This window comes from Saccopteryx bilineata, chromosome X (assembly GCF_036850765.1).
Source record: "Saccopteryx bilineata isolate mSacBil1 chromosome X, mSacBil1_pri_phased_curated, whole genome shotgun sequence".
NCBI classification, from domain to species: Eukaryota; Metazoa; Chordata; class Mammalia; order Chiroptera; family Emballonuridae; genus Saccopteryx; species Saccopteryx bilineata.
In genome coordinates this window covers 82051766-82079717 of record NC_089502.1, presented here as the reverse complement: position 1 = coordinate 82079717, position 27952 = coordinate 82051766, and positions in this window count along the sequence as shown.

Sequence of the window (27952 nt, the reverse complement as noted above, 5' to 3'; positions counted from 1 at the left end):
CTCTATCCACTGTGCCCCTGTCTGGTCAGGCAGATGCTTGGTTTTATCAAGTACTTCTGTTTCTATTGATATGACCATGTGGTTTTTATTATTCATTTTGTTCTTGTGGTGTGTTTCATTTATTAATTTGAAAATATTGCACCAATTTGCATCCCCAGGGGAAAAAAAACCCCAACATTTGACTGTATTGTATCATCATTTTACTGTACTGCTAGATCTGGTTTGCTAATATTTTGTTGAGGATTTAGCATCTGCTCATCAGGGACATTGGCTTATAATTCTCTTTTTTATACTGTCTTTATCTGGTTTTAGAATTAAGATAATTCTGGCCTCATAAAAGTAAATTGAAAGTATTCTTGTCTCTTGAATTTTTTGGAATAGTTTGACAAAGATAGGTATCAGTTTTCCTTTAAATGTTTGGTAATATTTTTTTTGTGAAGCCTTCTAGCACAGAATTTGTGTTTGCTTCTTTTTTTTTAACTTCTCTTTGAAAATATTAGTTGAATCTGTCTGTTCAGATTTAATGGTACTTCCTGAATCAATTTTGGAAGACTGAATGTTTATAGGTATTTGTTTCTTTTGCCTAGGTTGTACAGTTTGTTGGTATACAATTTTTCATAGTATTTTCTTCTTTACTATTCTTTGTAATTCTTTAGTGGCAGTTGTTACTTCCTTTTTATTTCTGATTTTATTTATTTTGGTCCTGTCTCTTTTTTTCTTGATTAATCTGGTATATGGTTTGTCAATCTTGTTTATTTACTTAAAAATCAATTTCATGATTTTATTAATTTTTAATTGTTTTTTTAGTCTTTCATTTTTTTATGCTATAATCTTTTTTATTTATTTTCTTTTACTTACTCTGGTCCTTTTTTTTAGTTGGTTTGTTTCTGTAGTTCTTTCATGTATATGGTGAGATTATTATTCAAAAATTTACTGTAAGTTGCACAATCAAAAGCTACATTTTTATTTGGTCAATAATCCCTGAAAACTATGTTTATTTAAGATTTTATCAAAGACAAGTGATGTTAACACTCTTAAATATATTTGAAGGTTTTTGTTAATTTTTTAATGTGATGCCATTAAAATACAAAGAGCATTGTCAAATTCTTAAGAGTGTTGATGTGAAAGAGGTACTTATATTAAGATACTTGTAAGTGATCAATAAATTAACTGTATGGATTAATTAGATTTTACACTAAGAACACAGTATGAAATAATACAAAGAACACTAAGAATATGAAGAATGTTTTCTAGTTCTACTCTGCTACCAATAAGCTGTGTGAGTTCAAGTGAATCACTTTACTTGCTTACATTAGAGAGAAAAATGAGAGAAAAGAACCATGATAAGAAAACATATCACTGTGTTCAAGGTCAAATAGCGCTTTTATAATGAGCAGAGTTAAAATTTTGAGAAAGAGGGTTGCACCAAAAATCAGAACCAAAATTACAATATCAATGAAATAAATAAGTCAATTCAAACCTTACTGGTATTTCTAAAATATATATAAAAAAGAAAACATTTGGTCATTTTAATAGTTTTGATCACAGAAACAAACTATGGTTTGCAGCACTCTCATGGAAGAAAACCAACTAGCTTGAGTGTTATTATTCAGGAATAACTATCACAGACTTCTTAAAAATATGGTTTTAGGATGCCAATCCACACCCATAGTATTATGTAATGATGAGCAAAAGGAGGATTTTGTACAAGCTAAATTGATTAAGAAAGCAGCATTGTGGAACTACTTGACTGTATAACTAACTGCCTGGGAACCTAGGTAGAGTGAAAAGAAAAAGAACAATAAGAACAAGAATGTATTTTATAATTCTGGCCTGACCAGGCGGTGGCATAGTGGATAGAGCATCGGACTGAGATGCAAAGGACCCGGGTTCGAAACCCCAAGGTCATCAGCTTGAGTGTGGGCTCATCTGATTTGAGGAAAAGCCCACCAGCTTGAACCCAAGGTCGCTGGCTCCAGCAAGGGGTTACTCAGTCTGCTGAAGGCCCGCGGTCAAGGCATATATGAGAAAGCAATCAATGAACAACTAAGGTGTTGCAACGCACAATGAAAAACTAATGATTGATGCTTCTCATTTCTCTCCGTTCCTGTCTGTCTGTCCCTGTCTATCCCTCTCTCTGACTCACTCTCTGTCTCTGTAAAAATAAATAAATAAATAAATAAATAAATAAATAAATAAATAAATATAATTCTGTAAGACCTTCAGGGATACTGTAGACCTGTTTCTTCTCCCACTGACTCTGGTCATGTCTGTGTGATTAATAAATCATGTACTTGTAGGGTCACTTTGCCTTACCTTTTCGACTGGTGAAATTTGCTTTGCAAAGGACACCATAAATTGGGAATAGGTAGCAATATGCCCACTGGTCACCCTTGTTTTGTAATTAGTGCACTATAGATGGTACTTCTGAGAAAAGTCTTTGAAGTAATCCAAATGTTGGTTTGAGTCTCGATTTCACTACAGGTGAGCTCTGTGGCTGTGAACAAATTTCTTAAACTCTTTTTTCTTTCTTTTTCTCTTTAGTTTTTAAGTGAGAGGAGGGGAGATTGACTCCAACATGCACAATAGTCAGGATCTACCCTGAAACTCCCATCTAGGATCGATGCTCAAATCAACCAAACTATTCTTAGTGCCTGAGACCAATGCTTGGACCAACTGAGCTATTCTCAGCCCCTGGGTTGACACTTAAACCAACTGAGCCACTGGCTGCAAAAGGAAAAATGAGAGGGGGGAAGGGTCAGAGAAGCAGATGGTCACTTCTGTGTGCCCTGACCAGGAATTGAACCTGGAACATCCATATGCCATGGAGCCAGCCAACCAGAGCCTCATAATTTCTCAAAGCATTGTTTCTCCATCTTTAAAATAAAGATAAATGATAAGTTAAATATTATATAATTATTATACATGAGAAGATTAGCAACTTGTCTAAGTTCAGGAAACTAGATATGTTTGAGCCAGGACTCACTTACTTCATACTTATGTTTACAGAAGTGACCTGACTTGCTCAAAATTGCAGAGCTTCTTGACAATAGATCTGGGTGTGACAACATGGTCATTTACTTATTCAAAATATATTACCCTTTACTTTTTAACAAAAGAATCATTTTTCTCCAGAGCACAACTGTGACCAGCTAAATATTCAGCTCACTAGTTTTTTTGGAGCTTTGGTTATATATGTGACATAGCTTTGTCTAATGTGATATAATCAGAAATCTATTGGTTAAAGTTTCCAAAAAAACTAGTTATCCTGACAAAAAGAGCCAGAAATGACTGACAAACACTTTTCTTTAGGTTTAGCCATGGAAGTAATACCTAGAGGTAGAACAGCCATCTTTGCAAACATTTTGATACTAGGAAGAAAAATGTCACATGCTAAAGATGGCAGAAAGCAGAGATGAAAGCTGGAAGGTACTTTTGTGAAGAAACTGTGCCAGCTTGAGATGGAATTTACAGACTCTCTGTTGCATTAAAAAATCACTGATTGTTTAACTCTGTTTTTTGTTACAAACACCTGAATCCAATTCCACCTGAGATATTAAGATTCAGTCCTCCAGAAACATATCCAGTACATATTTTCTTGTGAGTTTTCTAGAGATGAAGCTTCACTCATACTACCTTTAATCTAGTTTACTTGTTGTAAGGTACTAAAGGCTACAGAATTAATATTAATATTTTAGGAAGCTTAAAGAACATTTTGTTAATTTGGGCTAGGTATACAGAGGGATTTTGTAGATGATCTCTGTACTTGTGATTAGCATAAAACCAAGATGGCGAATAGGGAAGAAGATGGCAGCGGAGTAGGCGGATGCACAGACGCCCAGCTCTCAACACCAAACTGGAATACAAATCAATTTAGAAAAAATCAGCATGAAAAATCAACACTGAACTGCAAGAACAGCTCTCAAAAACCAAGGAGCAAAGAGGAAGCCACAATAATCCTGGTAAGGAGTGCCTGAATCTCCTCTGCTTACAGGAAGGGAAGGAGGGGGGTGAGGCTGAGAGCCCAGAGAGGATTTCACAGAGGAAAAAGAGCAGAAACTACTGCTCACAGCCACTTACCTGGCGACCAGGGAGCAAGGTGGGTTGAAAAGACCAGCTTATCTCCCAAGTGGAAAAGACAGGGAGAGGGACAGACTGTGAGGGGCTAAGTATGCAAGAAACGAAATAAAAAAGCTGACTCATTCGTGCTGGAGGCGGCCATAGCTGGGGGAGGGACTGAACCTTTCACAAAACAGAGCTGAAGTGCTTCCGGATCAGAGATCTCCGGACATCTATCCAGCTCCAATCAGCACAACAAGACACAGCTGAAAACAAGAAGTGGGGAGGAGGGGCAGTAACTCAGGTCTCCATGGAGATCTGAGATACACCTCCCCCTACTGAAGCTGAGAAAAAAACCCTGCCCCCAGTGAGATTAGTTGGTGGAAGAGACCTTCAGCATCTCAGGTTACACCCACAGCATTCCTGGATACAGTTTCAAGGAAGCCCCCTGCTGAGATCAGTTAACAAGACTATCACCTGTTAAGAAAACAAACAAATCAAGACTTCAAAGCTGCCCAAATCCGAAAGTGGATTACAAATAATAGCTGATACAAACCCACGAAGACCTAAAAATAACACAACGGAAAACTGGAGGCAGACAACACCAAGCCTAGACTCAATCAACTCTACAAATAAACAAAAAGAAGAAGATGAGAAAACAAAGGAGTGCAATCCAAATGAAACCACAAGAGACACTTTCGAGAGATGAACTGAGTGATATGGAAATAATCAAACTTCCAGATGCGGAGTTCAAAATAATGATTGTAAGGATGCTTAGGGATCTTAGAACAACAATGGAGGGGGAGTTTGAAAACCTAAATAAAGAAATAGCAAGTATAAAAAAGAATCAGTTGGAGACGACAAATACAATATCAGAAATAAAGACCACAATGGAAGGAATTAAAAACAGGATAAATACAGCAGAGGATCGAATCAGCGAGTTAGAGGACAACTGGAATGAAGGCATGAAAGCAGAAAAGAAAAGAGAAAAAAGACTCAAAAAGTCAGAGGAAACTCTTAGAGAGCTCTGTGACAACATGAAGAGAAATAACATCCGCATCATAGGGGTTCCTGAAGAAGAAGAAAAAGAACAAGGGATAGAGACTTTGTTCAATCATATCATAGCTGAAAACTTCCCTAAATTAATGCAAGAGAAACTCTCACAAATCCAAGAAGCACAGAGGACTCCATTAAAGAGAAACCCAAAGAAACCTACACCAAGACACATCATAATTAAAATACCAAAGCTAAGCGATAAAGAGAAAATATTAAAAGCTGCAAGAGAAAAAAAAGTTATCACCTACAAAGGAGCCCCCATAAGGATGACATCTGACTTCTCAACAGAAACACTTGAGGCCAGAAGGGAATGGCAAGAAATATTCAAAGTAATGCAGAACAAGAACCTACAACCAAGACTACTTTATCCAGCAAGGCTATCGTTTAAAATTGAAGGAGAAATAAAAAGCTTCCCAGACAAAGAACAACTCAAGGAATTCATTACAACCAAACCAATGCTGCAGGAAATATTAAGGGGCCTGGTGTAAACAGATAAAGTGGGAAAAGAATACAGAAAAAAAAAAAAAAAGGAATACACCTTTAAAGAAGAAAATGGCAATAAACAACTACATATCAATAATAACCTTAAATGTAAATGGATTAAATGATCCAATCAAAAGACATAGGGTAGCTGCGTGGATAAGAAAACAGGACCCGTACATATGTTGTCTACAAGAGACACACCTTAGAACAAAAGACACACACAGATTGAAGGTAAAAGGATGGAAAAAAATGTTTCATGCAAATGGAAATGAAAAAAAAGCTGGGGTAGCAATACTTATATCAGACAAATTGGACTTTAAAACAAAGGATATAGTAAGAGATAAAGAAGGCCACTACATAATGATAAAGGGAGTAATCCAACAGGAAGATATAACTATTATAAATATCTATGCACCTAATATAGGAGCACCTAAATATATAAAACAGACTTTGATGGATTTAAAGGGCGAGATCAACAGCAATACTATAATAGTAGGGGATTTCAATACCCCACTAACATCACTAGATAGATCCTCAAGAAAGAAAATTAACAAAGAAACAACAGACTTATTGGAAACACTAGATCAACTCGATTTAATAGATATCTTCAGAACCTTTCACCCTAAAGCAGCAGAATATACATTCTTTTCAAGTGCTCATGGTACATTCTCTAGGATAGACCACATGTTAGGGCACAAAAGTGCTCTCAACAAATTTAAGAAGACTGAAATCATATCAAGCACTTTCTCCGATCACAACGGCATGAAACTAGAAATGAATCACAGCAGAAAAGCTCAAAAATTCTCAAACACATGGAAACTAAATAGCAGGTTGTTAAATAATGAATGGATTAAGAATGAGATCAAAGAAGAAATAAAGAAATTCCTAGAAACGAATGACAATGAGCATACAACAACTCAAAATTTATGGGACACAGCGAAAGCAGTGCTGAGAGGGAAGTTCATAGCACTACAGGCACACTTTCAGAAGCTAGAAAAAGCTCAAATAAACAACTTAACCCTGCATCTAAAAGAATTAGAAAAAGAACAGCAAGTAAAGCCCAAATGTAGTAGAAGGAAGGAAATAATAAAGATCAGAGCAGAAATAAAAGACATAGAGGCTAAAGAAACAATACAGAGGATCAATGAAACTAGAAGCTGGTTCTTTGAAAAGGTAAACAAGATTGATGAACCTTTAAGTAGACTCACCAAGAAAAAGAGAGAGAGGACTCAAATAAATAAAATTAGAAATGAGAGAGGAGAAATAACAACTGACACAACAGAAATACAAAATATTGTAAGAAAATACTATGAAGAACTGTATGCCAAAAAACTAGACAACCTAGATGAAATGGACAAATTCCTTGAAACATACAATCTTCCAAAAATCAATCTGGAAGAATCAGAAAACTTAAACAGACCGATTACACCAAAGGAGATCGAAACAGTTATCAAAAAACTCCCAACAAAGAAAAGTCCGGGGCCCGATGGCTTCACAACGGAATTCTACCAAATATTCAAAGAAGAACTAACTCCTATCCTTCTCAAACTATTTCAAAAAATTCAAGAGGAAGGAAGACTTCCAAACTCCTTTTATGAGGCGAGCATAATTCTGATTCCAAAACCAGGCAAAGACAACACAAAGAAAGAAAATTATAGACCAATATCTCTGATGAATATAGATGCTAAAATCCTCAACAAAATATTAGCAAACCGGATCCAGCAATATATGGAAAAAATCATACACCATGATCAAGTGGGATTTATTCTGGGGAGGCAAGGCTGGTACAATATTCGTAAATCAATCAATGTGATTCATCACATAAACAAAAAGAAGGAGAAAAACCATATGATAATTTCAATAGATGCAGAAAAAGCATTTGATAAAATCCAGCACCCATTCATGATCAAAACTCTCAGCAAAGTGGGAATACAGGGAACATACCTCAACATGATAAAAGCCATCTATGAGAAACCCACAGCCAACATCATACTCAATGGGAAAAAATTAAAAGCAATACCCTTAAGATCAGGAACAAGGCAGGGGTGCCCCCTTTCACCACTCTTATTTAACATAGTCCTGGAAGTCCTAGCCACAGCAATCAGACAAGAAGAAGAAATAAAAGGCATTCAAGTTGGAAAAGAAGAAGTAAAACTATCATTATTTGCAGATGATATGATATTGTATATAGAAAACCCTAAAGTCTCAGTCAAAAAACTACTGGACCTGATAAATAAATTCAGCAAAGTGGCAGGATATAAAATCAATACTCAGAAATCAGAAGCATTTTTATACACCAACAATGAACAGTCAGAAAGAGAAATTAAGGAAACAATCCCCTTCACAATTACAACCAAAAAAATAAAGTACCTAGGAGTAAACTTAACCAAGGAGACTAAAGACTTGTACTCGGAAAATTACAAAACATTGATAAAAGAAATCAAGGAAGATACAAACAAGTGGAAGCATATACCGTGCTCATGGTTAGGAAGAATAAACATCATTAAAATGTCTATATTACCCAAAGCAATTTATAAATTCAATGCAATACCAATGAAAATACCAATGACATACTTCAAAGATATAGAACACATATTCCAAAAATTTATATGGAACCAAAAAAGGACACGAATAGCCTCAGCAATCTTAAAAAAGAAGAAGAAAGTGGGAGGTATCACACTTCCTGATATCAAGTTATACTACAAGGCCATTGTGCTCAAAACAGCCTGGTACTGGCATAAGAACAGGCATATAGATCAATGGAATAGAACAGAGAACCCAGAAATAAACCCACAGTTTTATGGACAACTGATATTTGACAAAGGAGGTAAGGAAATACAATGGAGTAAAGACAGCCTCTTTAACAAATGGTGTTGGGAAAATTGGACAGCTACCTGCAAAAAAATGAAACTAGATCACCAGCTTACACCACTCACAAAAATAAACTCAAAATGGATAAAAGACTTGAATGTAGGCCGTGAAACCATAAGCATCTTAGAAGAAAACATAGGCAGTAAGCTCTCCGACATCTCTCGGAGCAATATATTTGCTGATTTATCTCCACGGGGAAGTGAAATAAAAGACAGGATAAACAAATGGGACTATATCAAACTAAAAAGCTTTTGCACAGCTAAAGACAACAAGAACAGAATAAAAAGACAAACTACACAATGGGAGAACATATTTGACAATACGTCTGATAAGGGGTTAATAACCAAAATTTATAAAGAACTTGCAAAACTCAACACCAGGAAGACAAACAACCCAATCCAGAAATGGGCAAAAGAGATGAATAGACACTTCTCCAAAGAGGACATACAGATGGCCAATAGGCATATGAAAAAATGCTCAACATCACTAATCATTAGAGAAATGCAAATTAAAACCACAATGAGATATCACCTTACACCAGTCAGAATGGCGCTTATCAACAAAACAACACAGAATAAGTGCTGGCGAGGATGTGGAGAAAAGGGAACCCTCCTGCACTGCTGGTGGGAATGCAGACTGGTGCAGCCACTGTGGAAAACAGTATGGAGATTCCTCAAAAAACTGAAAATCGAACTGCCTTTTGACCCAGCTATCCCACTTTTAGGAATATACCCCAAGGACACCATAGAAGGGCTCGAAAAGGAGAAATGCACCCGCATGTTTGTGGCAGCATTGTTCACAATAGCGAAGATCTGGAAACAGCCCAAGTGTCCATCAGAGGACGAGTGGATTAAAAAACTTTGGTACATATATACTATGGAATACTACTCAGCCATAAGAAATGATGACATCGGATCATTTACAATAACATGGATGGACCTTGATAACATTATACGGAGTGAAATAAGTAAATCAGAAAAAAAAAAACTGAGATGAATCCATACATAGAAGGGACATAAAAATGAGACTCAGAGACATGAACAAGAATGTGATGGCAACAGGGGCGGGGGGGTTGGGGGAGGGGGGATGGGGTGAAGAAGGAGAGAGGGGTTAGGGGAGGGGAGGGGCATAAAGAAAACCAGATAGAAGGTGACAGAAGACAATCTAACTTTGCGGGAGGGGTATACAGCACAATCAAATGTCAAAATAATCTAGAGATATTTTCTCTCAACAAATGTACCCTGATTTATCAATGTCACTGCATTAAATTTAATAAAAAAAAAAAAAAAAAAAAAAAAAAAAAAAAAAAAAACCAAGATGGCTGATGGCGTTGTGTTGTAAATGCAGAAGAGGAAGGAGACTTGGATTCTCTGACCTTACCCCATACCTGTGGGGAAATGGATGAAAAGCTAGCCAGGTGTAGGGAGAGAAAAAAATCAAATTAATCCTTTTATACTAATGGACCATTCACAGGCATTTGTCCCCATGGAAACTACCTCTCCCCTCCTGAAAGCATGTAGTTAATGTATGTATCTCTATACAAAGGTATAGGCTTACACTGTGATGTCAGGTTACTTCCCCGCCCATGTATAATTAACAGTATATAACCAACCCCTAGAATATAAATAAGAAACATGATTTGGGACTTTGGAACTGCCCCATGTAAGATATATGCAGCCAGCATATTTAATAAATTTCCTCCTTTAATAAAACTTTTCAAAAACTTATTTGGACTACATGCCTCTATGAAAACCCACAGAATTGTGGATTGGGTACTTTACAACAACTAGTAATAATTTTAATCTTGTCCTTGGTCTTAAGTGAAATAGAAAACCCCCCTTTTTACTAAGAGGTTTAAAGGCATTTTATGATTTAGGCTAAGAGTTCAGAGAGATTATTATATAAATATGATTTTTATACTTGTGTATGATTTATGCCAACTCAAGATGGCTGATTGCATTCCTGCTTAGGAAGGGTTATTATATAGTAAATGGAGAGGTTTTCATATTAGAAGGGTTTTTTGTTTGTTTGTTTTTGTTTTTTGTATTTTTCTTTTTTTTTTTTTTAATTTTTATTTATTTATTCATTTTAGAGAGGAGGGGGGAGATAGATAGAGAGAGAGATTGAGAGAGAGAGAGAAGGGGGAGGAGCAGGAAGCATCAACTCCCATATGTGCCTTGACCAGGCAAGCCCAGGGTTTTGAACCGGCAACCTCAGTGTTTCTAGGTTGACGCTTTATCCACTGCGCCACCACAGGTCAGGCTTTTTTTTTTTTTGTTTGTTTGTTTTTTGTTTTGTTTTTTGTATTTTTCTGAAGTTGGAAAAGGGAAGGGAGTCAAACAGACTTCCTCATGCGCCTGACCAGAATCCACCTGGCATGCCCACCAGGGGGTGATGCTTTGCCCATCTGGGGCGATGCTCTGTTGCAACCAGGGCCATTCTAGCACCTGAGGCAGAGGCTATGGAGCCATCCTCAGTGCCTGGGCCAACTTTGCTCCAATGGAGCCTTGGCTGTGGAAGGGGAAGAGAGAGACAGAGAGGAAGGAGAGGGGGAGGAGTGGAGAAGCAGATAGGCGCTTCTCCTGTGCCCTGGCTGAGAATTGAACCCAGGACTTCTGCACGCCAGGCCTATGCTTTACCACTGTGCCAACTGGCCAGGGCTACTAGAAGGTTTTGAATGGAAAGAGAGAGACTCGGACCTCCTCCCTTCCCCACACTTGTGAGGAAGAAGGTAAACAGCAGTAATGTGGGAGGGAGAAGGAAGATTTTAGTATACCCTTCCTCTCCCCTTTCTTTCTCCTTAATGGATGATTTACAAATGCTTATCCTATGACATCAGTTAAGCCCCCTCCCATCCTGAAATTGTGTGATTGATGTATGTGCCTCTATACAAAAGAATCACAAGATCCATGTATGTGAACTTGTGTTCTGTAAAGTGTACATAAGATGTAAGAAATCCAATTTCAGGGAGCACGTGTCTTTGGAGCTACTAGCCCCACATGCTCTGCTGAATTTTATTAATAAATTCTATTTTCCTCTTATAGTTATCTGAGTGTCAATCCTCCATTGGGTTACTTTCCTGCTATATAACCATCAGCTCCTTAGGGAAAAAGTGCTTGGAACCCAGAATAATGTACAGTCAACACCTACGTTTAAAGAGTTGAGAAATTGGGACTTAGAGAGAGATTATTTAGTGATGGAACAGAGGCTAGTACTGAGGAATTCTGTATTTGATCTTCTCCTCTTACCATTAAATATATATAGGACAGATAAGATGGGATTTCTCATTTGGCTAACGTCCCAGTAGAGCCCGAGCTCTATGTTGATCAGGCATCAGCAATTTGACTTCCCTGTGAAGTGGGGCACTTCTGCTTAACAGCAGAGTTGGTGGCCTCTTTGAGACTACTCTTTAGGTGACTATGATGATTCCACTTATTCGTACTGAGACCAGTTGCCACCAGAGAAGAGGCAATACTGAGTTATTTGCAAGAATCATACAGGCAGTTTATTACTCACAAATTCTTTGGGAATGCCTTGGTACAGCTTAATGGGGCCCTGTTGGCATGCTCCTCTCATGTGCTCCTTTCACCTTTCCCTAGTCAGAGCAGTGTGGAGCCAGCCCACATTTAATGTTGGAGTCTGGAAAACTAACTGCAGCTGGGGGCCCCTTAACTTTAATACCATTTCTGGCATACACCTTCTAAAAGGTGTTAAATCTACAGGTTTATCATAGCAAGCCTCTGTTTGGGAGTTCCTGGCAAGGAGCTCTTTTTTATGTTAATCTAAAAAATTGTCACATCACACCATTTCACCATTTTTTGGGAGTTCCTCTCAGGGAGCTCTTTCTATCTATATATAATTTCACACACACACTAACTGGGTTCTGAGCAGAAGGCATATTCTTGCCTATCATATCTCTACACACTAGCTTAGCTCCTATCCAGAAGGCATAGCTTATTCACTTGCCTTCATGGCTTTTAATATTATATCCTTTCTTATTTCTATGTATACAGTGTGTCTGTAAAGTCATGTTGCACTTTTGACCGGTCACAGGAAAGCAACGAAAGATGATAGAAATGTAAAATCTGCACCAAATAAAAGGAAAACCCTCCAGTTTCTGTAGGATGATGTGGCAGCATGTGTGCATGCGCAGATGATGATGTAACACCGTGTATACAGCAGAGCAGCCCACGGCCATGCCAGTTGAGATGTGGACAGTACAGAGGAAAGTTCAGTGTGTTCTGTGGCTTGCTGAATTCAAGTCCATGACCAAAGTGCAAAGTGAATATCGGCACGTTTATAATGAAGCACCACCACATAGGAATAACATTACTCAGTGGGATAAGCATTTGAAGGAACCTGGCAGTTTGGTGGAGAAACCCCATTCTGGTAGGCCATCAGTCAGTGACGAGTCTATAGAGGCTATACAGAATAGCTACCTAAGGAGCCCTAAAAATTCTGTGCGTGAGCCCACATTGAACTGCACTGAATCAGTATGAAACTGGGAGAGTTTTCCTTTTATTTGGTGCAGATTTCACATTTCTATCATTTTTTGTTGCTTTCCTGTGACCAGTTAAAAGTGTACCATGACTTTACAGACACACTGTATTTTATACTTTTCTATATGTTATTCTATATTTAATTACTATAACATTATATTACTGCAACATTCCTCCTATGGATCCCAGGAAGCTATGTGACTGCAGGGATCATTACAAAACTATTTTTTTATTTTTTTGTAAACATAATTTTGAAATGGGATTGCACACCTAATACAATCAAAACAAACAGGCATACAAGCATTACTATTTTATTAATTCCAGTCCATATTGATGTAAACATATAAATACCTTGTTCAATATAATATACAGGATTTAAAATGTTTCATGTTAATTTATAGCTCAGTTTTAAAAATGTAGATTCTATAGTCTCTATAAAATTACATGGTTTACCAAGTATTTTTGCACCATGGTCCAGGATGATGCTCATACTACTAGGTACTAGTCTCAATTCCTTTATAATGTTCTGTTTTTGTCCAGCTCTTGAGATATGTTTTATAGTCTCATTATGAAGTACTTCAAGTTTGTTGAAGGTTTCTTTGTAATCTTCCCTGTTCATATGTTCTTCCTGCTGTTTGCTGAACATGGTTGTTGGAAAATATTTAAAAGTGCCGTGAATTGCTTATGATGAGTATATGGTTTTTCCATTGATCATCATGTTCATGTTGTCAGTGATTAGTTTGAAGGTGTCCATTGAGTCAGCTGTGATGTTATCCATTGTCTAATTTCTTGAGTTCTCAGTGTGGTCCCAGTAGGTCAAGTTGGTGTTACAGTGTATAAAGGTGAAGTTTCCTAAATTGTAAAATGCTTCCCTCGGGTGGTTTCCAACATAGGTAGGTCAAATAAGGTTATCTCCAGCTGCTGTGTAGTTATGTATGTGCTTTTTTATGTGGTTTTTGTCCATGTTATTAACTGTTCTGGTTTCAAGAAGCAAGGTTTTCCATATATCAAATTACAAACTGGTATTACACATTTACTATTTACTAATTTGTGTGGTAAATATATTGTATGAAATCTTAAGAGTGTGCCTTTTTATAGTTAATTCACATTGTGATATTATGTATCCTACTGGTTCTGAGGGTTCTAATAATGCTAAATTTTGTGTCCAGAGGGGGGAGTATCATTCTTTCCTCATTATTATGTCTTTAATACCTCTTAATTCAAAGGTTAGTTCATCTTGGGTTTTTGGCAAGTTATTGACAAAGCTGTTTTGTTTGAAATTTCTGAGACTTTGTATATCAGCATCTAGGTAATCTATTCTTTCTTTGGATAATTTTTCTAATAGTTATATTTGTGCCTGTGTGTGTGTTGCTATATCAATTGCAGTCAGAAAATGTTTTGATAGTCAGTCTAGAGTTTGTTCATATTCTCTCTTATTTGTTAGTTATAATTCTGCTAGTTCTGTTGTGATCTTGTCGGTTTTATCGTGTGGTATACTGATGTTAATAATACTAATGCTGACGTTCCAATAGCTGCTGCTTCTAGAAATTGTAAAAGTTTTCTTCCTCTATTTATGTCTACCCTGTTTGGTAGTATATTCTGATCTATTGTTATCTTTTCTTTAAGTGGTATACATTGTGGTATGTGTTCAAATACCATAAATTTCTCTAAATTAAATTGTATTCTTGTTTGTGTCACCAATAGTTTCATTATAATTTTCAATGGTTTTTCTGCCTGTTTGGTATATAGTGAAACTTGCTTCGAGGTAGGTTTTGGTCTGAGAATTCCATATAAACATATTAGGTCATACTGTAATGTTCTCAAGCAATGAGTGACATTATAACATCCTGTATGTATTGTATTATACATGGATCTAATGGTCTCAGATAACAATCTTGTCTAGAAACTTGTGTGAAAAATAAATATGTTTGTGGATGAAAAGAATAATATTTAACTGGTGTATGTCTTTATAGAATCCCTTTTGTCCATGAATTTTCTAATTTATTAACATGTAATATGTGAACAATGATGCATGTGTCCCTAAAATTCTTTGGGTGATAAGTGAATTTATTTTTGCATCAAATGTATCATACCAGTGTAATGTTTTATAATTGTAACTTGCATATAGTATAAATACATTAGTGAGTCTAATAACCCAAAACATGAATGATATCGTATGTCTGGATTCCTTAAGATCACTAGTGCCTCCATTGTTTCTAAGAATGTGTATATTTGTGTGGTATTCATAATTGACATGTTTGTGTATTTGTGTGGGTGATATGATCTGCATACATGTGGATTGTAACTGAGTGACTTAAATGCTTTGGGAAATGGATTATATGGTATTATGGTGTATGGTAATGGCATTGCTTTAATTGTGTTAAATATGTTGCTGTTTGTGCACTGTTATATCTTATGTAGTTTTGGTGCTGTTATGCTGATTTTCCATTTGGGTGTACTTGTGTTGTCTCGTCTTGTATAGATGTTTGCTAGGAAAAATGGATGTGTCAATATTTGTGTATTAAATGATGAGTTGGGCAGCCCTGTATAATTATATGTATAATAAGATATATTGGGCAATATATCTGTCAGATATCTATGTTTGGGCCTTGATGCAGTTACTTTTCCTTCAAAGATAATATTAAGGCATCTTTTATATTTTGTTTTCTGTATGGTGTCATTACACAAATGCATGTGAATTAGATGAAATTTGGTGTTATTTAGTAATTCTAGCTTTTTAGCTAATGTTGGCCTAATTATTCCTGGATAGAGTGGTGTGATATAATTCTGTTTAAATAATCCTAAAAGTCCTTTTGATGACACCTTACACTGCAAATTAGAAACAAAATGTTTGAGGGCATCTGCTTATAATAAATCTTTAGATAGCCATGGTATTCATGTAGGTGATACCCAATTTAGAAATAATGTAACAATAATAGTTAGATGTCTGTAAGTATTACACAGTCAGTGTTTAATAGAATTTATGGACTGTTTAACTACTCCCAAGTAAAAGCATATGTGTTGTATCACACCAAAAATTGGTGTGTCAGTAATAGGATTTGGTCTTCTAATATGGATTTCTGTATAAGATCAATTAATACTTATGTTATATATCTAAGCCTAGAAGCCTTGTTCGTATTTCAAAAATTCTTCTGCGGTGATGGCTTCCTACAATGGTATATACATTTGCAAATGGAGTTTGTTCCCAAAAGCTATTCCTTTAGAGAAGTCAAATACCTAATAATTTTGTCTGGGAGGTTTACAATAAATGAGGCAAAAATTGCCATAGCTCAGGAAATTTGGGCATCCTGTGAGATATTACTGTATGTATGTAATATCTCCTTCCTTAGTGATATATGTCATACTAAAATTACTGTTTAGTAAATTCTTATGGTAGGCTTGGATTATTTTTTGGTGGTGAATAATATGGTTTTCTGTTTTAAAAAAGTGTATTTTTGTTGGATGTTGCACTAATTTTTGTGTTTTCCTTCATTTTCTCTTTTAACCCTATTTTATCTGATTGTATATCTTCATAATCCTCATCATTCATTTAATAATCTTCATTATCTGTGTCATCATCTGATGCTAGTTGACACCAGAAAAACATCAGATGATTAATGAATGGTATATAATTTTTTGATGCTCTTTGTATGCACGTTAAATTTTCTCTCACTATGTACGGGTCTATGACATATGTTGGTAGAACTGGTAGTGTTGCAATTGTAAGTGCATTATTAATGGATTCCCTTATAATTTCATGTAACTCAATTGGTAGTTCCAATAGTTCTAGGTCTACAACTGATGTAGACTTTTTATCTTAAGTGTTGTTGGAACTACTTTTCTTTTAAGCATGTATCTAGTGTAGTATCATATCTACTTCTGAGTGAATATTGAAATTCTCCTAAATATCAACATTCACAATATCTTTTTCTTAGGTATGATAAGCATAATATCAATGGAATTATATAAAAAATCTCTTGTTATGCTATCTGAATGTGTATTGTCAAGTATATAATAAAAATATGAACTGTTGCTAGCTACTATATATGGTGGATGAAAAATTAGGTGTGATTTTGTGTATATTGTGTAAGGTTAAATTTGTATGCAGTTACTTTATAAGGAAATTTAAAGGTAGTTTCAATAGCAGTAGCAGTAATAGCATTGGCATTATTGTTAGCATTATTACAGCTAATATTACATTGACAGCCAGGATGAACCACCTTGTGATTGTATTGGATGAATTCATTCTGATTTAGCCAGTTTCTGGGTTGTCTCCTGTGCACTGTATATAGGTGTTCTACTGTTTCTCTTTCCTCTGGCTCTGAAGTGGATTCCTCTGTTATATAGTGCAATGCCTTCTTTAGGCTCTTGCTTGTAATCATGATAATTTTCAGAACTTAAAAATGTTAAGGTATCTGGATGAAGTCCCTAGGATGGATTTTCTAAATCTCTGTAATGTGGCTGCCTATATGGGTTATAAATGGAAGTCTTAGCTAAATCTGGGTAGTATTGTGTGCCAGGTCCAGCCCCGGGGGGAATCCAGGGGTTCCACAGAAAAAGACAGCATTGGCATGAATCGAGTGAGAGAGCTGAATTCTTTTTTAGCTCATCTGCCAGGCATCTATGCCAATGGCTAGTCTAGCTTTATTTTTATACACAGACACTAAGTTACAATCACATGGTATAAAAAATACATTGATTAATAACTGTTTTTGTTTCACTGTGATTACATATTTCTAGGCAACATTTAATTCATTTCTATAAGCTATAAATCAGGTGGTAAGTCATTCTAACTATAGTTATACAATATCTTGAGCATCAATAACAATATTGGCACAAACTTCTAAAAGGTCAGTATTGATTACTAACTCTACCTTACCTAATGTTCTATTGTCTAGTCAAATTTTATTTGCCTACTATATGCATATACTAGTTAAGTTCTAACTTTATTTTTCTCAGAGTGTTTTACCACCTACAGGTCAGGTATACAAGAACAAAGAAAAGTTTCTCTACCACATGAAAAGGCTAGGGAGGCAAAGTAATGGATTAAGTGAAGGCTGAAAGGTGCTTTTGTGTATAGTTACTGTTTCCTACCTCTTCATAAGTCACAATCTATTTTTTTCTAACATGATTTATAGGAGGGAATTTTCCTACAGACTTATCCCTTTTGGGGGGATATCATAGCCAGCCTCCTATGTCTATGAGGCCAGGTAAAGGGGCTTTATAGGCTTTTCTATAAAATTCACACCCTCTGTCTCATTTCCAGAGAACTTACTATGAATCTGTAGGGAAAGCATGGTGCTATTACCCCTGTGCCATAAATGATAGCACACACACCCAGAAAAGGGGGGATAAAAAACCAAATTAATTCAAAAAGTTAAAGGAGGAAGTATTGTTGTGCCTCTTCTTTCTGTGACTGTGTTAATCAGCAGTTGTTGATCTTCTTTGCTGTGACTATGTCAACCAGCAGCTGTTGATCGGCTTCCAACAATTGTGTATATAACAAACTTCCTTCTAGTGATCCTCCACTTGGTAGATATTCTACCATTAATTGGATGCTGTCGAGGGTACAATGTTCCTTGCAGGCCCTGGTCAGAATTTGTGGCCAAGTCTTTTCTGCAATCAAATTCTGATTATTTTTGTGCAGGAGGAACCAGGGGGTGTGGGTTGGGTCTGAGTAATACCTATAGGTCCCCCACCAGTGGGAAGCAATTAAAGCTGGATTTATTTGTTTTATCTTATTTTGTGCACTATGGGCATTTTCGGTAGTGAGGAAAAATCCTCTAGATCTGAATATTTACTTTTTGGAGTTTCCTCCGTTATCGATCGCAATTCTGATTCAAAATGTTAATTGGTATTAAATGGTTCTTTAGAGTGTGGCTCCCCTTCTTTCATTAATTTAAATCTATATTTTTCAAATGTTGTTAGTAATAATGATTCATCAGAGTCCTAGTATCCCATACAGTCTGATTTAAAATCTGGGGATTCAATTTCTCTGTTCAAAAAAAATGACAAAATTTTAATCTTGTTTTTGTTTTGGTTGTTCTGGGTTCATTCGTATATGAATATCTTCCCAGAGCCAACCAAAGTCTTCCATTAAATATGAGTCTCATAAATATTTTCTAATTTCATTCTTTAGTTTTGGTGGTCCTGTTGCCAGGATGTCTACTATTTGTTCTCCTACTGTTTTCTCCAGAATGTCTGAGGTCTAAAATGCAGAGAGTATTATTTTTTATTTGAGAGCAGTGGAATATCTGTGTTCCATTGCTAAGGCAATTTCTATTGCCACAGCAGGTTATATGTGGAATTATAATTGTATAAGGTATAATCAAAAGCAGCACTAGGATCCAAATTCCCAATCTTACTAAATTACACATTCTCAATCATTTGATGTAAGGTTATCTATTTTGATCTGTTGTATTTGTTTCTGTTTATTTACCGTCCAAATGATATTGCATTCTATGTTGCTGATTATTTCCTGTTGGGAGGGAGAGGCATCCTTAGGGGATTTTACTATTATTTTATAGGGTGGATTTTTCTTAATTTTAGGTATAATTCCCATTTTAATTTATGCTGTTTCTAAATTGGGGTTTAATCAATTCTTTCAGGGGAAAACTTCTGTTTGCTCTTGGTCTGCTATTTAAGGCCAAACATGCTTAAGAAGTGCTTGTAAATTGTTAAATTTTCTATCTATTAATAATGTATGACATTTGGCTTTTAATAGCCCATTGTTTCTCTCTATTATTCTTAATGCTATTGGGCTATATAGCATATAAAAATTACAATTAATATTATTAATAACAACAAAATATTGTACTTGACTGACTGTAAAATGGGATTCTTGATCTGAGTCTATGATTTTAGGAGTTCTGAAGGACGTTTTTTTACATATTTAATGTCTTAGTTGTAGTGGCTGCTGATGGATGTTTTGCTGCTAAGGCTAACATTATTCCTGTATGTACATCGGCCATTGTACATGCATAATTTTTTTTAGAAAGGCCATGACAAGGTTCCAATAAAATCAATTTTGGCTTGAAAATTTGCTATCTGGGTTATATCTAACCCTGGTAGCTCTATTGTCTGGAACGTATATACATTTTTACAGTCTGTACATCTATTAATGTCTCTCTTTCTGTCTTCTATTTTTGCCTTTAAATATATTATTCTAAACCATTCTACAATTGTTGTTTTTCCTGGATGTCCTAATTGGATATAAATTTCCTTTATAAACTCTGGTGAGAAGTCTAAGTATTCCTCTTGTATTATATATTTATCCCCTTCCCTTTTTAATTTGATTGTAGGTATTGGGTGTGTTTCATATTCTCCTGTATCTTCATCTTTTTCTAACCTAAACTTTATTCTCTATATTTCTGTTGTATCCCTAATATTAATTTCTTCACCTACCTTAATTCCTCTTACTAGCTTATCCACTATTTGATTCCTGAGTGTGGTTGGAGAATTATCTGTGGAATGAGCCAATATAGGGCTATATAGAGCTTTATGTGTGATGTTAATTCATCCAGATTTTCCCAGTGTTCTCTGGACCAGAGATCCCTTCCATTAATTGGCCAGTGATTTTGCTTTTTATTTTTCTACTTTTGTTATTATCTTATATGCTGCCATTGAACCAGTAAAAATATTTACTTTGGGTAGTCCCTTCTTGGTGACATATTCTACTGCCACGAGAACCCCTATTAGCTATGTATGTTGAACTGAATCAGTCTTACCTTCCCTTGTGAATGCTATACTTGTCTCCAGATTGAAAGCTACTGCTCTCCATTTGCTTTAATCACTGGCCACAGAGGCAGATCTGTCTGTAAACCAGGCATTTTTTAGTGAAGATCTATATTTAGGCCCTACCACCCTTAGATTGTCAGGCACCCTTTGATTCTCGACAATCTGTCTTGATGTTTCTATCTTCAGTTTGGAAACCTCCTCTGTGAGAAGGGCTGTTTTACCAGTGCACATAATTTCTCTGGAGTTTATGTACCATTTCCATGCCACTATTTTTTCCTCAATTTGGGTACCTGCCAATTACTCAGCTGACATTTTAAGCCATACTTTGAGAGGTAGTAAGGATCTGACTATTATTGGGTTTTGTCCTGTTAGTGGCTCTGTATAGAGAAGCACTGCATATAGTACCCATATATGTTTCTGGTAGGGAGAATATTTATTATGGCAGTATGGAAATCCTTGGGAGCAGAAGCCTATTGGTATTCTTTATTTATCACTTGGTCCTTTTTTATATAGGGCCCAACACCCATGAGTTCCAATGAATGTTATTTCTAATGTGATTGTATCTCTTGGTTTTGGTGCCACTAATTTTTGATGGGGTTCTAAATATTCTTTTAATTGTTTTAGGGTTTCTTGTTGCTTTTACTCCCATGTAAAATTTATTACCTTTCTAGTTACTTTATATATTTGTCCTGCTAATGCTGACAAGTATGGGATATAATTTCTCAAGTATGAAAATAACTCCATTAGCTGTGGGGCTTCCTTTTTATTGTTGGGTGCCTTAATGCTAAGCATTTTGTTTACTACCTTTTCTGGTATTTTTCTACCATCTGAGCTCCAATGAATTCCTAAAAATTTTACTTTTGACTCAGGAGGTTGTATTTTTTTTCTGGATTTGTAGTCCATCTTGCTCCTTTCAATTGTTCTACTAGTTTGTTTAGGTCTTTTTGGAGGTTTTCTTTGTTTTTTACTATATATTACTATATCATCAATATATGTAATAATTTTGGACTGGTAATACTTTGGGTTTATGCTAGATGTTAATAAATTATGTGCAATTGTTGGTGAATTTTTATATCCTGTGGCATCCTTTTAAATTGATATTGCTTTCCTTGCCACGTAAAAGTTGTAATTGGTCTGGAATCCTCATGAATGGGTATTGCAAAGAACATATTCAAGAGATCAATTACTGCCATAAATTTTGGATTGTCTTTTTGTAAGATGTTAATTATTTCTTGCACATCAGGGATGGTTTTCTTTATACTAGGAAATTTTTTGTTGATATTTCTATAGTCTATGTTAATTCTATAGGTTCCATTTGTTTTTGTTTTTTACTGGCCACACTGGACTATTATATATATATGTGATTTTTCCTACTTCAATTATGTCTTCATTTATTAATTTATTTATGGCCTCTCTCTTGATGTTCGCCTTTAGTGGGTATTGTGAGGGAAATGAGACTTTTAAAGGTTCTGGTAAAATATGGTTTTTATTTGCAACTGTGCTAAATTTGTTTGACATTTATGTAATCTTGGTGTATATATTTTTAGCTCTAATTAATATGGTAAAATGACTATTCTTAAAATATTTTGAATATTTGGGTTTACATAAATGGTTACTTCTTTTGTTAATCATTTATAATATATAATTCCATCTCTTGCTGCTGCTATTAGTGAATCTCCTGTTATTCTTTCAACTCTAATGAATCTTTTTCAATTATATATTCCCCTTAATAATGAGACTTAGGAACCTGTATCTATGAGAAATTGTGTTTGAAGTTTTTCACCACTATCTGGGAATTTTATTTCAAGGGTAATATCAGGTCTGTTATCTCTAGGTTTGTGTATAATTGCACTGTTTAATTTATTTTCCAGTGTTTGTATTTGACCCCTGTGTTGTTCCTTGAGAGTCATACTGTTTTTTGCTGAAACAGATTATTTATATATTTTCATTTTGGTCAAAAGAAAAATTATTCTTATTTTTCTCCAGTTTTGGTTTTGATTTTGTGTTGTTCCCTGAATTTAAAAGGGTTGTTATTTTGATTTTGTTGATCAAATGGATTATTTATTTTCCAATAAGGGGCTTGGCTTTTTAGATAGTTGAGATATCTTTGTCTAATAGAGCCCTTGTATGATGATTTAAAGTTGTTATTTTTTATTATTTTTTTTCTCTTTACTTGTTTAGTTGCACCTATATATCTTCTTTGGTAAAACATCTATTTAAATCTTCTGCCCACTTTTATTGGTTTTTATTTATTTTCTGATTATTGAATTTTGAGAGTTCTTTATGTAATCTCAAATAATTTAACATTCAGTTCTCTGCCCTAATGGCCATTTTAAGTATAAAAAAAGATATACCAAAAAGTAGTTTATTGTTACATGCATTTAATACTTAAATAGGAACAATAAAGGAGGTACACAAAGCTAAATTATGTTTATTATTTATTTTTTTAATTTTTTAAGATTTTATTTATTCATAATAGAGAGGAGAGAGAGAGAGAAAGAGAGAGAGAGAGAGAGAGAAGGGGGGAGGAGCAGAAAGCATCAACTCCCATATGTGCCTTGACCAGGCAAGCCCAGGGTTTTGAACTGGCAACCTCAGTGTTTCCAGGTTGACGCTTTATCCACTGCGCCACCACAGTTCAGGCTATTATTTATTTTTATACTGGAACCTATTTGTGGTTTTTCTCTCTAGGTTTGCATGGTAGTGTAATATATAAATTAATTTTTTCCATTTAAGTCCTCACATAATTTTATCTTTTCTCTAATGTTCTCTGCTGTGGATGCCCCTTGTAACAAGTTTTGAAATGGAATTTAGTTTTTTTGGGCTCCCTATATGAGTGCTCTGATTATCACTGATGTATTTTTTATTTTCCCAAGGGTTTTCCAAATCATTCCCATATATACTTAGTGAATGCACTAGCTTTCTTAACTGCATCTTTAAATCTCATATTTCTGTTCATCTAACTGTTATTGTTCCTTATTTTAAGTCTATACTGGAGCATGCTGTTTTTCATCCTTCCCGAAGCCAGTTCCATAATGATGTTATTCTGTCCTTATTCTTATCAATTAGCAGTACTAGTTAGTGTTTAATTTTTGGATTTTTGATTGCATCTATAACTGCTTTTAATTCATCTGTAAATAGGAAGTTGTATGTCCTTCCTGTTCATAAATTTTTATTAGCCAGTTTACATCTGTATTATTTTCTTGAATTAATGTTTTTTTTTATTCTGTTAATTCTGTTTTGGTGTATGGATTAAATTCAAGTTTTCTCATTATTAGCATCTTCTTGTTTTAGTTTTCTTTCTTATTACTACTGGGTCTGCTTTTACTTTTGCTGATACTTTTCCTGCGATTTCCTTGCTTTGTGTCTATCTGTATCTATATTTTCCATGTTTTGTAGAAGAATTTCTGTAATTTCTCCTTCTTCCTCTCTATAATTAGATTTACATTTTGGTTTTTTTTTTAAGGTTTCATCAGATATTTTCTGGATTTGACCTTGAACTTTTTCCTTAGGTTGTCCTCATTTGTCTTATAAGGTGTCCTCATTTGACTTTCTGAAGTGGTACTGTAGGAGTCCTTTTTTTTTCTTACAGATTTTTCTAAATAAAGTTCTATTTTTATTTTTTCTCTTAATACTTATTCCTATTCCATATCTCCCAAATGGGTATCACTTTTTGGGGGTTAGTATGTGGATATTTAAAACTAGTTTCTACTCTATACCTCCTCCAGCACTCTCTCAGGTCTTTAGTTACTTTTAACTTTAAGCAATATAATATTTTCATGAATTTGCTCTGGAGATTATATTGTAGATACTCTTTATAACATTTTAATAATTTGTGGGTTTTATAACTGTATTTTTCTGAATTGCCTTTCAAAAATGACAACCATGTGCTGAGTCCACCTTGGAATATTCACTCTCCATAGTATAGACCAGTCAGTATACACCCCTGACTAGGTCAGACCTGAAGATAGAAGAATAAATTTTTGCCTCTTAGTATTGGCCAATTGGTGAACACCCCCAACTAGATCAGACCTGGAGATGCAAGAGGTTTCCCTCACCTTTCAGTGGATGGTTTTAAAACTGTATGAGGTAAAAAGATGTATTCAGCTTTCAGTGGATGGTCACTAAACTTCATGGAGTTAATAAATTTTTCTTCACAATTTTTGCTCTTGTTGTAAGCCAGAAATTTCCAATAGAAATTTCTTCTTTAAGGTTGACTGCTGACTACACCAATTGTCCCAGTAAAGCCCGAGCTCCACAACAATCAGGTGTTCCTGATTTGACTTCCTTGTGCAGTGGGACACTGCTGCTTAACAGGAGGGTTGGTGGCCTCTTAAAGAATACACTTGAGGTGGCTATGAGGATTTACTTATTGATACCAAGGCCAATTGCTATCTGAGGAAAGACACAACCAACACACAAGTTAGTTGCAGGAATCACAGAGACAGTTTATTTCTCACAAATCTTATAGTGTACCTAGGTACAGCTTAATGGGGTCCCATTGGTATGCTCCTTTTGGCTGCCCTTGGTCAGAGTAGTGTGGAGACATAATTTGTTCAACGTTGGAGTCTGGACAACTAACTGTGGCTGGGGACCCCTCAACTTTAATACTCTTTCTGGCATACACCTACTAACAGGTGTGAATTTATGGAATTATCACATCAAGTCACTTTTAAGAATTTTATCAAAAGGAGTTCTTTTTATCTTAATCTACAGAGTTGTCAAATCAAGGCAGTTTTAGGGAGATTCTCCCAGAGAGCTCTTTTTATCTATATGTAATTTCACACACATACTAACTGGGCCCTGTGCAGAATGCATATTCTTGCCTATCATATCTGTACACACTAGATTAGCTCCCACCCAGAGGGCAGAGCTTATTCACTTGCCTTAACGGCTTTTAATATTATATCCTAAATTATTTCTATATATCCTCTATATTTTTCTATATTTAATTGCTATAATTTTATATTACTGTAACAGCTAATGTTGTTCAGAAAAGTACTTGGCATCAAGGGTAGACATTAATTAGTCCTTGGACCAAAAAGAAACATTTTTTCATTGTTCTCAGAAAATTCTTGTTATTTTCTGTGTAGGTAGTAGATAAGCCTGTTTTCTCATCCAAACTGGGCATAATAATGATGACTATATTATAAAGTTATTGCTAGGTTCTAAGGAGATAGTATAAGTAAAGCTTTTAGAAGTGTGCTTAGAATATACTAAGCATAACATAATAGCCCTTAGAGCTAAACTTATTACTTTTTAACCCTGAAGTATTAATCTATTAAATTTCTGGCTCTCGGAATGTTTGCAATGACTAAAGTAAAGGTTTTCTGGTCAGACAGATGTGCATTCTAGATTGAGATTTGTCACCTATGAATTGTGCAACACTGGGGAAAGTACTTAAATATTATAAGGCTTGATTTATCATCTATAAAAGAGTGGGGGTTTTTTTGTAGAAGTTTCACTGAATAGTGAGAATTAACTATAATATTTTTGTAAGCCTACAATGCAGTGTAAGCATTCACTGAAACAGAGCTATTGTGATTTTAAAGTGACTTTTCATTTAAAGCAGTGGTTTTCAACTCACAGTTTGTGGACTGATGACTGTAAGAAATTTCTTGCTGATTTATGAAACAGTTCACCACTATAATGTTCTATGAACATTATAGAGTCTATAATCATTGGCTCTATAATATTCATACATCTGAGTGGTTAACTCTTTCACAGACTGCTACATAATTTCTGGCTGACTAATCGGTAAAAATCAATGATGAACCTTTCTGTTAATATACCTTAGGTTTTTCTTTTTTTCCATTGATTTCTGGGTTTTGGTTGCATACCTATCACCTTCATTAACCTGGTATAACCTATCTTCTCTTAGATTTTTTTAAATCTCTTGATAATGTTTTTTTCTGTGTGATGATTAAATTTTTGTATCAACTTGGGTAAGTTATGATGCCCAATTGGGTGGTCAAATATTAGTACAGATGTTTCTATAAAGGTAATTTAAAGTTATGATTAATATTTACAATCAGTTGATTTTTAAGTAAAGGAGATTATCTTCAATGATGTGGGTGTACCTCATCTAACCAGTTGAAGGCCTTAAGAATAAAAACTGAGGTCTCCTGGAGACAAAGAAAGTGTGCCTTAAGACTATAAAATAAAAATTCTGCCTGAGATTTTAACCTGATAGCCTACCATTCAGAATTCAGACTCAAAATTGCAACATATAAATTTGCATGAGTTTTCAGTCTGCCTTTCATATTTTGGACTTACCAGCTCCTATAAATACATGAACAAATTATTTAATGCAACTCTTTTAATATATATAATAAAATTAATATATTTAATATAATACTCTATTGTATTATATAATGTTTTATTGGTCATTAGTTCTGTTTCTCTAGGAAACTCTGATACACAATGCCTCTTATGCAAAATAAAGCCTTGAAAAAAATAGACCTCTGGTTATTTTAGAGATTTTATTGATAGCCTCATTTTAACTTCGTACATTTCTTCTGAGTAATGAGAAAAAATGTCAGTTCTAAAGGAAATGACAGTTCTAAAGGAAAATTAGACAATATGTGTATTGTTTTCTGTTCTGAAAACTAGCCCTTTATTCTCTTCTTAGATTATTCTTTTTTTAATTTTTAAATTTTATTTAGAAAGTTAACTTTAACACAGTGACATTAATCAATAAGAATACATAGATTTCATTTAAAACAAACAAAACAAATAGGCAGCCAATTAAATGAGAGATGATTTTTGCAAACAACAATTTCAATAAGGTGTTAATATCCAAAATACATAAAAAAAAAACTCACAAAGCTCAGCAACAAACCAGCAAACAATCTAATTTTAAAAATGGCCGAAGGACCTGAATGAACACTTCTTCCACGAAGCCATAAAAATGGCCAACATATATTTGAAAAGATGGTCACCTTCAATAGCTATTCAAGAAATGCAAATCAAAACTACAATGAGATGCCACCTCATTGTTGTTAGATTGGCTCTTATCAACAAGACAGGTAATAACAAGTGTTGGAGAGGTTGTGGAGAAAAAGGAACCCTCATTCACTGCTGGTGAGAATGTAAATTAGCACAACCACTATGGAAGAAAGTATTGTGTTTCCTCAAAAAGTTAAAAATGGAATTACCGTATGACCCAGCAATCCCTCTACTGGGTATCCTCTTACATTCTATTTACTATTCCTTATAGCTTTTCACTTTAAATTCATAATTTACCT